This window comes from Schistocerca americana, chromosome 3, assembly GCF_021461395.2.
Source record: "Schistocerca americana isolate TAMUIC-IGC-003095 chromosome 3, iqSchAmer2.1, whole genome shotgun sequence".
In the NCBI taxonomy this organism is placed as follows: Eukaryota; Metazoa; Arthropoda; class Insecta; order Orthoptera; family Acrididae; genus Schistocerca; species Schistocerca americana.
This window is the reverse complement of record NC_060121.1, coordinates 289,537,851-289,546,546: the sequence shown is the minus strand read 5'-3', so window position 1 is coordinate 289,546,546 and position 8,696 is coordinate 289,537,851.

Here is an 8,696-nt window from a genome sequence, read left to right as displayed (position 1 = left end):
GACTGGAAAAGGTCCAATAAATAATTGAAGATGTTGGTTGCAAGAGTTATCTGAGAACAAGAGGTTGGCACAGTAGAGGAATTTGTGGCAGGCCGCATCAAACCAGTCAGAAGGCAGATCACTAAAAAACGAAAGATCTTATTGTATATCCATACATCCTTTTTCCCAATACTATTTCATTACAGGTAAGCCGCCCGGGGTGGCCGAGCGGATCTAGGCACTACAGTCTGGAACCACGAGACCGCTACGCTCGCAGGTTCGAATCCTGCCTCGGGCATGGATGTGTGTGATGTCATTAGGTTAGTTAGGTTTAAGTAGTTCTAAGTTCTAGGCGACTGATGACCTCAGAAGTTAAGTCGCATAGTGCTCAGAGCTTTCTATCTATTACAGGTAACTGCATCATCTGCCAAAAGGGTGGGGCTATCCTGAAGCTATTTCTGCATATCCCTTTGAGCCTCCATTCAGTAACACGTCGCGTCCTCCCGACCGAGGTGTCTCCCATTCAGGTACAAATTTTGTTTGATATGTAATCGTAATATTGTTAAGTAACTTCAGTGTGATACCGAATAAAACGTGAAATTTAAAATTTTCCCGGAGAATTAAAAGTTAGAAGAGATTTCGGGATTGCAGCCGGTCGTCGTAAACTTCACTCCACGATATTTCAACTGGACACATGCCAGAGATCTTCAGGTGAGCCATCGAAATCTGACGAAGACTTTCTCCGCTCTGCCCTATATAATGCGCCGAGAGTACTGCCGCGCATGCGTCGTCAGAGTCACGGTGATAGACGAACCACATCGCCCGGCGGCAGCGCCCTCGCTGGAGGAACTGCGAAGATCAGCTGACTTCGGCGTTGCCACTCGCCGTAGACATCGGACTATTCTAGCGTCTTCGTCTGGAGCAAATCTCTGGGATGACGGGATTCCACACATTATCCAGCTGGTAGCCGCTGTCACGGTTCATTAGATTTTCCGTGACGCATATTTCAACGGATTCTTTTATAATGGAGTCCCAAGTAAGATGCTTCTGTGGCAAAATTAACGTTTTGTCATACTCCATTAAATGTCCATTGGAGATAAAATGTTCGCAATTGCAGACTTGCTAGGTTGCAAAAGGCGAGTGCAACGGTTATGTTCTGTGCAGTGTTCTTCTACTGTGTGTGTTGTTTGTCCTTTATAGGCCACGCACTCCCAAGGTAATTTGTGAATTCCCGCCTTCCGCAATAACAAACTGACCTTCATTGACCCCAGCAGGTCCGAAATCTTAAATGGTGAGCGAAAAATAAGCTTCACCTGAGAAGTATGAAGGATTCTTGCTATTTTGAAGGAAATACTTCCAACGAAGGGAAGATAAGCTAGGGACATTGCCGGCGCGTTCTCCTCTTTACCCACTTTCCGGTTCTTGGCATTGCCTACTTAGTGATACTATGTACAGGAAGACTGACCATGACCCTAAAGCACGGGTGCAACGGAAGACGTGTACACTCCTGAATTCTCCCTCGTTGCCTCCAGAGACCATCACGCCGTTGAGACAGTACCTTCACTTTGGTAGCTGCCATCCATTCCACATCGAATGGTTCGAATGGCTCTGAGCACTATGGGACAACTTCTAAGATCATCAGTCCCCTAGAACTTAGAACTACTTAAACCTAACCAGCCTAAGGACATCACACACATCCATGCCCGAGGCAGGATTCGAACCTGCGACCGCAGCGGTCGCGCGGTTCCAGACTGTAGCTCCTAGAGCCGCTCGGCCAATCCGGCCGGCCATTCCACATCAAACGCTCCCTTCCCTACAGCCTAGGTATTCGTGGCAAGCGTATCTGCTCCAGTGACGAATCCCTCAACAATTAGACGAATAACCTGACCAGTGCTTTCCTCTCCCGCAACTATCCTGCAGACCTTGTCCACAAACAGATCTCCCGAGCAATACATTCCTCCCCGTCCAACAACAATGTTCCTACCGCCAGACCACACAGAAGCATCCCCCTTATCACCCAGTATTATCCTGACCTCGAATACATCAACAAATTACTCCGTCAGGGATATGACTTTCTCAAGTCAAGCCCTGAAATGAGATCATCCCTTGACAATGTTCTCCCCACACCACCCAGAGTTGCCTTTCATCGCCCCCCTAACCTCCATAACATCCTTGTCAAACCCTACAATATTCCCAGACCACCTTCTCTACCCAGCGGTTCCTACCCCTGCAACCGACCCCGCTGCAAAACCTGCCCAATGCATCCCCCTACAACCACTTACTCCAGGCCCGCTACTGGTAAAACATACACAATTCAAGGCAGGGCCACATGCGAAACAACACATGTCATTTATCAGCTGACATGCCTGCACTGCCCAGAGTTTACATTTGGTATGACGACAACCAAACTGGCTGAGCGCATGAACGGGCACAGACGAACTGTCCGCCTAGGAGATGTCCAATACCCAGTAGCAGCCCTACAGCATAATTCTAGGGACCTAGGAACCTGCTACACCGTACGTGCCATTTGGCTTCTCCCACCCAACACCAGTCCCACGGAACTGCGGAGACGGGAACTTGCACTCCAACACATCCTTTCATCCCGCCATCCCCCTGGACTGAACCTACGTTAACCAACCTCACTCCCAGTTACTCTTCAGTCTTCTCCTCTTTCCATTTCCTCTTTAGCCATTCACGCATCTTTTCATCCTACATAGTTGTGTTTATCTTTATACTACACTCCTGGAAATTGAAATAAGAACACCGTGAATTCATTGTCCCAGGAAGGGGAAACTTTATTGACACATTCCTGGGGTCAGATACATCACATGATCACACTGACAGAACCACAGGCACATAGACACAGGCAACAGAGCATGCACAATGTCGGCACTAGTACAGTGTATATCCACCTTTCGCAGCAATGCAGGCTGCTATTCTCCCATGGAGACGATCATAGAGATGCTGGATGTAGTCCTGTGGAACGGCTTGCCATGCCATTTCCACCTGGCGCCTCAGTTGGACCAGCGTTCGTGCTGGACGTGCACACCGCGTGAGACGACGCTTCATCCAGTCCCAAACATGCTCAATGGGGGACAGATCTGGAGATCTTGCTGGCCAGGGTAGTTGACTTACACCTTCTAGAGCACGTTAGGTGGCACAGGATACATGCGGACGTGCATTGTCCTGTTGGAACAGCAAGTTCCCTTGCCGGTCTAGGAATGGTAGAACGATGGGTTCGCTGACGGTTTGGATGTACCGTGCACTATTCAGTGTCCCCTCGACGATCACTAGTGGTGTGCGGCCAGTGTAGGAGATCGCTCCCCACACCATGATGCCGGGTGTTGGCCCTGTGTGCCTCGGTCGTATGCAGTCCTGATTGTGGCGCTCACCTGCACGGCGCCAAACACGCATACGACCATCATTGGCACCAAGGCAGAAGCGACTCTCATCGCTGAAGACGACACGTCTCCATTCGTCCCTCCATTCACGCCTGTCGCGACACCACTGGAGGCGGGCTGCACGATGTTGGGGCGTGAGCGGAAGACGGCCTAACGGTGTGCGGGACCGTAGCCCAGCTTCATGGAGACGGTTGCGAATGGTCCTCGCCGATACCCCAGGAGCAACAGTGTCCCTAATTTGCTGGGAAGTGGCGGTGCGGTCCCCTACGGCACTGCGTAGAATCCTACGGTCTTGGCGTGCATCCGTGCGTCGCTGCGGTCCGGTCCCAGGTCGACGGGCACGTGCACCTTCCGCCGACCACTGGCGACAACATCGATGTACTGTGGAGACCTCACGCCCCACGTGTTGAGCAATTCGGCGGTACGTCCACCCGGCCTCCCGCATGCCCACTATACGCCCTCGCTCAAAGTCCGTCAACTGCACATACGGTTCACGTCCACGCTGTCGCGGCATTCTACCAGTGTTAAAGACTGCGATGGAGCTCCGTATGCCACGGCAAACTGGCTGACACTGACGGCGGCGGTGCACAAATGCTGCGCAGCTAGCGCCATTCGACGGCCAACACCGCGGTTCCTGGTGTGTCCGCTGTGCCGTACGTGTGATCATTGCTTGTACAGCCCTCTCGCAGTGTCCGGAGCAAGTATGGTGGGTCTGACACACCGGTGTCAAAGTGTTCTTTTTTCCATTTCCAGGAGTGTATATACCTCTTTACTTCTGTATACATCCTCTTTCGTTTGAAGCTGGCAAAGTACTGACAGTAGAATATCTTTGGCTTCCCTCTCACACCCATGCCTCCATCTTTGCTACCCTCCCTGTTTACCTTTCCCCTGTTGCTTCATAACCTGGGTCGTGAGTAATTGATCCACTTTTCCTTCTTCCCCTTTTTTCCCCTCTCTCCTCCCTGACGAAGGAACAAAGTTCCGAAAGCTAGGATACGTAAATTTTCTGTTCTGTTTTGTGTATCTATCGGCTGTACTCAGCTGAGGTAAGTACTGGTCAGCCCCTCTATCTCTTTGTTAGACAAATTAAACACACAGTTGAAGAACGCTGCACGGAGCATAAACATTGCACTCGCCCTTTGCAACCAAGCAAGTCTGAAATTGAGGAACATTGTCTCCATTGCACATTCAATGGCGTATGACAAACATTAATTTTGGCCATAGCAACATCTTTCTTGGGACTCCATTATAGAAGAATACGTTGAAATACGTATCGCGGAAAATCTAATGAACCTTGACAGGAGCTACCAACTTGATAATACGTGGAATTCCTTCATCGCCGAGATTTGCTCCAGGCAAAGATGTCAGTGTTGTGTCTAGACAAGACAGCCTAGACACAATGAGAGGAAGCCGAAAGGCACGCGCTAAGCTAAAGCAGGATGGCGTGAGGTCTGAAACAGGATACGTAATGAATGCTATAAAGAAAAGTACGTAGCTTCTGGAATACTTAACTTTAATCCATCCTTTTGGTACATCTGGAGATTGTGGCGATACAAGTGAGACTCTTTAGATACATGCAATGTTACTAATGGTGCCTTGCTAGGTCGTAGCCATTGACTTAGCTGAAGGCTATTCTAACTATCTGCTCTGCAAATGAGCGAGGCTTCGTCAGTGTGCATCGCTAGCTACGTCGACCGTACAACTGGGGCGAGTGCTATCCCATATCTCGAGACCTGCCTTGTGGTGGCGCTCGGTCTGCGATCACACAGTGGCGACACGCGGGTCCGACATGTACTAATGGACCGCGGCCGATTTAAAACTACCACCTAGCAAGTGTGGTGTCTGGCGGTGACACCACATTCCTCCCCCGCAAATCGGCGAACGGTCGTGTTATAAGGCTTCCGCCCGCCGTGGGGAGGACCCCATGTTGACGTATGCGATGAGGTGGGGAGCCTAACAACAGGCGAGGCTGTGCCACCCGCACCCGGCCATTCGGTACGAGGGGAGCTAGGAAACGCCTGAAAACCTAGTCCAGGGTGCACGTCAACATGCGGCGTATGCGCCCGTAAAGAGACAGGAGGGGCCGAAGGGTCGACCTCCATTGCGTCGGGGTACCCGACGCGCGAAGACGCCATGTGGTCCGGAGCGGGCAAGAGTTCCATGGCGGAGGACGGCTGGTCACGGGAAGCGATCGGCGGCGCGTGACCCAGGGAGGCGCCCGGCGGCAGCAGCGAAGCGTCTAATGCGGGCGGCGCCGGCGGGAGAACAGGCAGCGGCGGCGGAGGCGGCAGCGGCGCGTCGCCATGGGGCAAAATGGAAGGCATCGTCGGTAACACCTGGGGATGAGGCGAGCCAGTAGATGGGTCCCCAGGGCGCTGACCGGACGGCACCGTCGCTGAAAGCAGACGGGGAGCGGCAGAACCCGTGCGACGACAGAGGCGCAGCTGATTGAGATGCCGACGCACCTCACCAGAGGCCCCCAAAACCAAATACATCGCGCGGCCGAGGCAGCGAAGAATGCGGCCTGCGAGCCAACGCCGTGAACCTCGATAGTTGCGATAGAATACAACGTCGCCTGGAGCAAAAGCAGAAGTCTGCCGCTGTACAGGAACCTGATGCGGCGGGTGCAGCAAAGACATCAAGGTTCGATGAGGACGACCGTGGAGCAACTCAGCCGGCGAGCGACCATCTCGGGGCTGAGAGCGATACGAAGACAAAAAGAGCAACAATGCGTCCTCCCGAGAATGCGACTCTTTTAACTTCAACATCTGTGACTTGAAAGTCCGGACCAAACGTTCAGCGGCACCGTTTGACTGAGGCGAAAACGGCGCGGATGTCAGATGTTGAATACCATTGGCCTTGCAGAATGACTGAAATTCTGCGGACATGAATTGTGGGCCATTGTCGGAAACAATAGTCTGCGGAAGACCTTCAATGCAAAAGATAGCAGACAATGCTTGGATGGTGGCAGTTGACGTCGTGGAAGACATCCGGACAACAAAAGGAAAATTACTGAAGGCATCTACCAGAACCAACCATCGAGCATTCCAGAATGGACCAGCAAAATCAAGGTGCAAGCGTTGCCAAGGGGAAGTGGCTTTTGGCCATGCAAAGACTTTCCGCAGCGGTGCGGATTGTTGTTCGGCACACGCCATGCAAGAAGAACACATATTCGTAATCGCAGCATCGATTCCGAACCAAGTACAGTGCTGACGAGCAAGTTGTTTCGTTCACACTATACCCCAATGTCCTTGGTGATTCCAAGTCATTTAATGTCCTTGCGACCTCATCACGCAATGCGTGGGGAACATTGCGCGCTCTGAAAAATTTCGGTTGCGCTTTGACTTTCAGTTCCAAATGTGCTTCATAGTTCTTAGCGCAACCAAGGCCCGGTGCAAAAATGTCTGCAAATTCTTCACATAGCCGAGAAACACTGGCGGAAGGCACAGTCTGGTTCACTGATAGGACCTGAGTTACAATAGACAAGTTAAACAATTGAAATAAATCCAAACCAAACAAGTTCACTGCAGAAGAAGAACGAAGAACGTAAAATGACACAAGTTTTGTTTGTCCCTTATATGTTGCAAGAAGGCTGCACTGTCCTAGCACAGGGATATTCTGACCTGAATAACTATTTAACTGAACATTTGCGGCATGCAACGGAGGTTTGCCCAGTTGTTTGTACGTGTCGTGATTGATCAATGAAACTGCAGCTCCGGTATCGAGCTGGAATGGTATGACCTTGCCATTTACGTCCAAATCTACAAAAAGTTTATTGTCCTGCTGACAAGAGCGACTGTCTCGTGCAATTTGAACTGATACAGGTACAGCATCACTTGCTAATTGACGTGATTTCCGGCGACGTCGACGCACACTTATTGTGGGACGAACACAGTCACTGTTAGAGAAAGGGGCACTGGACGGGGTGGAATTAACTACATGAATGTCCATGGGCGAAGGTCCACGAGCCTGAGTGTCCTTGGTTCGATTCCAGCGCGAAGCAAAGGGCCTGGAATGATTAAGAGTGTCTGATCTGAGCCTTTTCTGGCAAACACTTTGAACATGTCCTTTTTTATTACAGTAAAAACAAATAGCTTGGCGTGACAGGCAGTTTTCATGCGAATGTCTAGCAGCACACCGCGGGCATGATTTCACTGCATTTGTATGCTGGCGCGGCACACCTGGTTTAGAGCGTGGCGGCAGCTGCGTGGACGTGCGCGAGGGCAGTTTATCGGTCCCTGCAGCGCGCCCGGCGGGCCGGTTAATGTTACACACGGCTGGCGAAGTTGCAAATGATTCCTGAGCAAAGTCAAGCGTGTCTTGTCTATCCAATATGTCTATCACTTGTTGAAGGGAGGGATTGACGAGTTTCAAAATCTGTTCCCGTATGCGAACATCAGAAACGTTCTGTGCTATTGCATCACGTACCATAGTATCTGAATAAGGGAGTCCACATTCACACTCAAAAGCACAATCCCTTGCAAGGCCTTGCAATGTTGCAACCCACTCCCGATTAGTTTGACCGGCCGTACGTTTCGTACGAAAGAAAGTATACCTCTTTGCAACTACATTGACTGTTTCCTTGAAATAGGCACCTAAAGCAGACAAAATTTCTTCGTAGGACAGAGTTGCTACGTCGCGTCGGGGAAATAATTTCACTATTACACGGTACGTTTGCACCCCTACACACGCCAATAAATGAGGCTGCCGCTCGTTACCTTGAATTCTGTAGGCGGCGAGATGAAATCCAAACTGGCGTGACCACTCTGTCCATGTTTCCTTAGCTGGTTCATAGGGACGAAATGGGAGTGCAACTGCATGTTGTGGCTGCGGTAGCGGTGAAGCGGCGGCGGCCGCATCGTTTTGCAGTGCACGTTGACCCTGGACGAGCTGTCCAAGGGCATCCAATAACGCCTGCGTCTGCTGATTCTGCAAGCGATAAAATTCGGACAGTACATCTGGCGAAGCCATGACACAAGTAAATGTAAGCAATTAGAAAGAACAAGGCCCTTTCCGTTGACTCGGCGCAAAAATGTTGTGTCTAGACAAGACAGCCTAGACACAATGAGAGGAAGCCGAAAGGCACGCGCTAAGCTAAAGCAGGATGGCGTGAGGTCTGAAACAGGATATGTAATGAATGCTACAAAGAAAAGTACGTAGCTTCTGGAATACTTAACTTTAATCCATCCTTTTGGTACATCTGGAGATTGTGGCGATACAAGTGAGACTCTTTAGATACATACAATGTTACTAATGGCGCCTTGCTAGGTCGTAGCCATTGACTTAGCTGAAGGCTATTCTAACTATCTGCTCTGC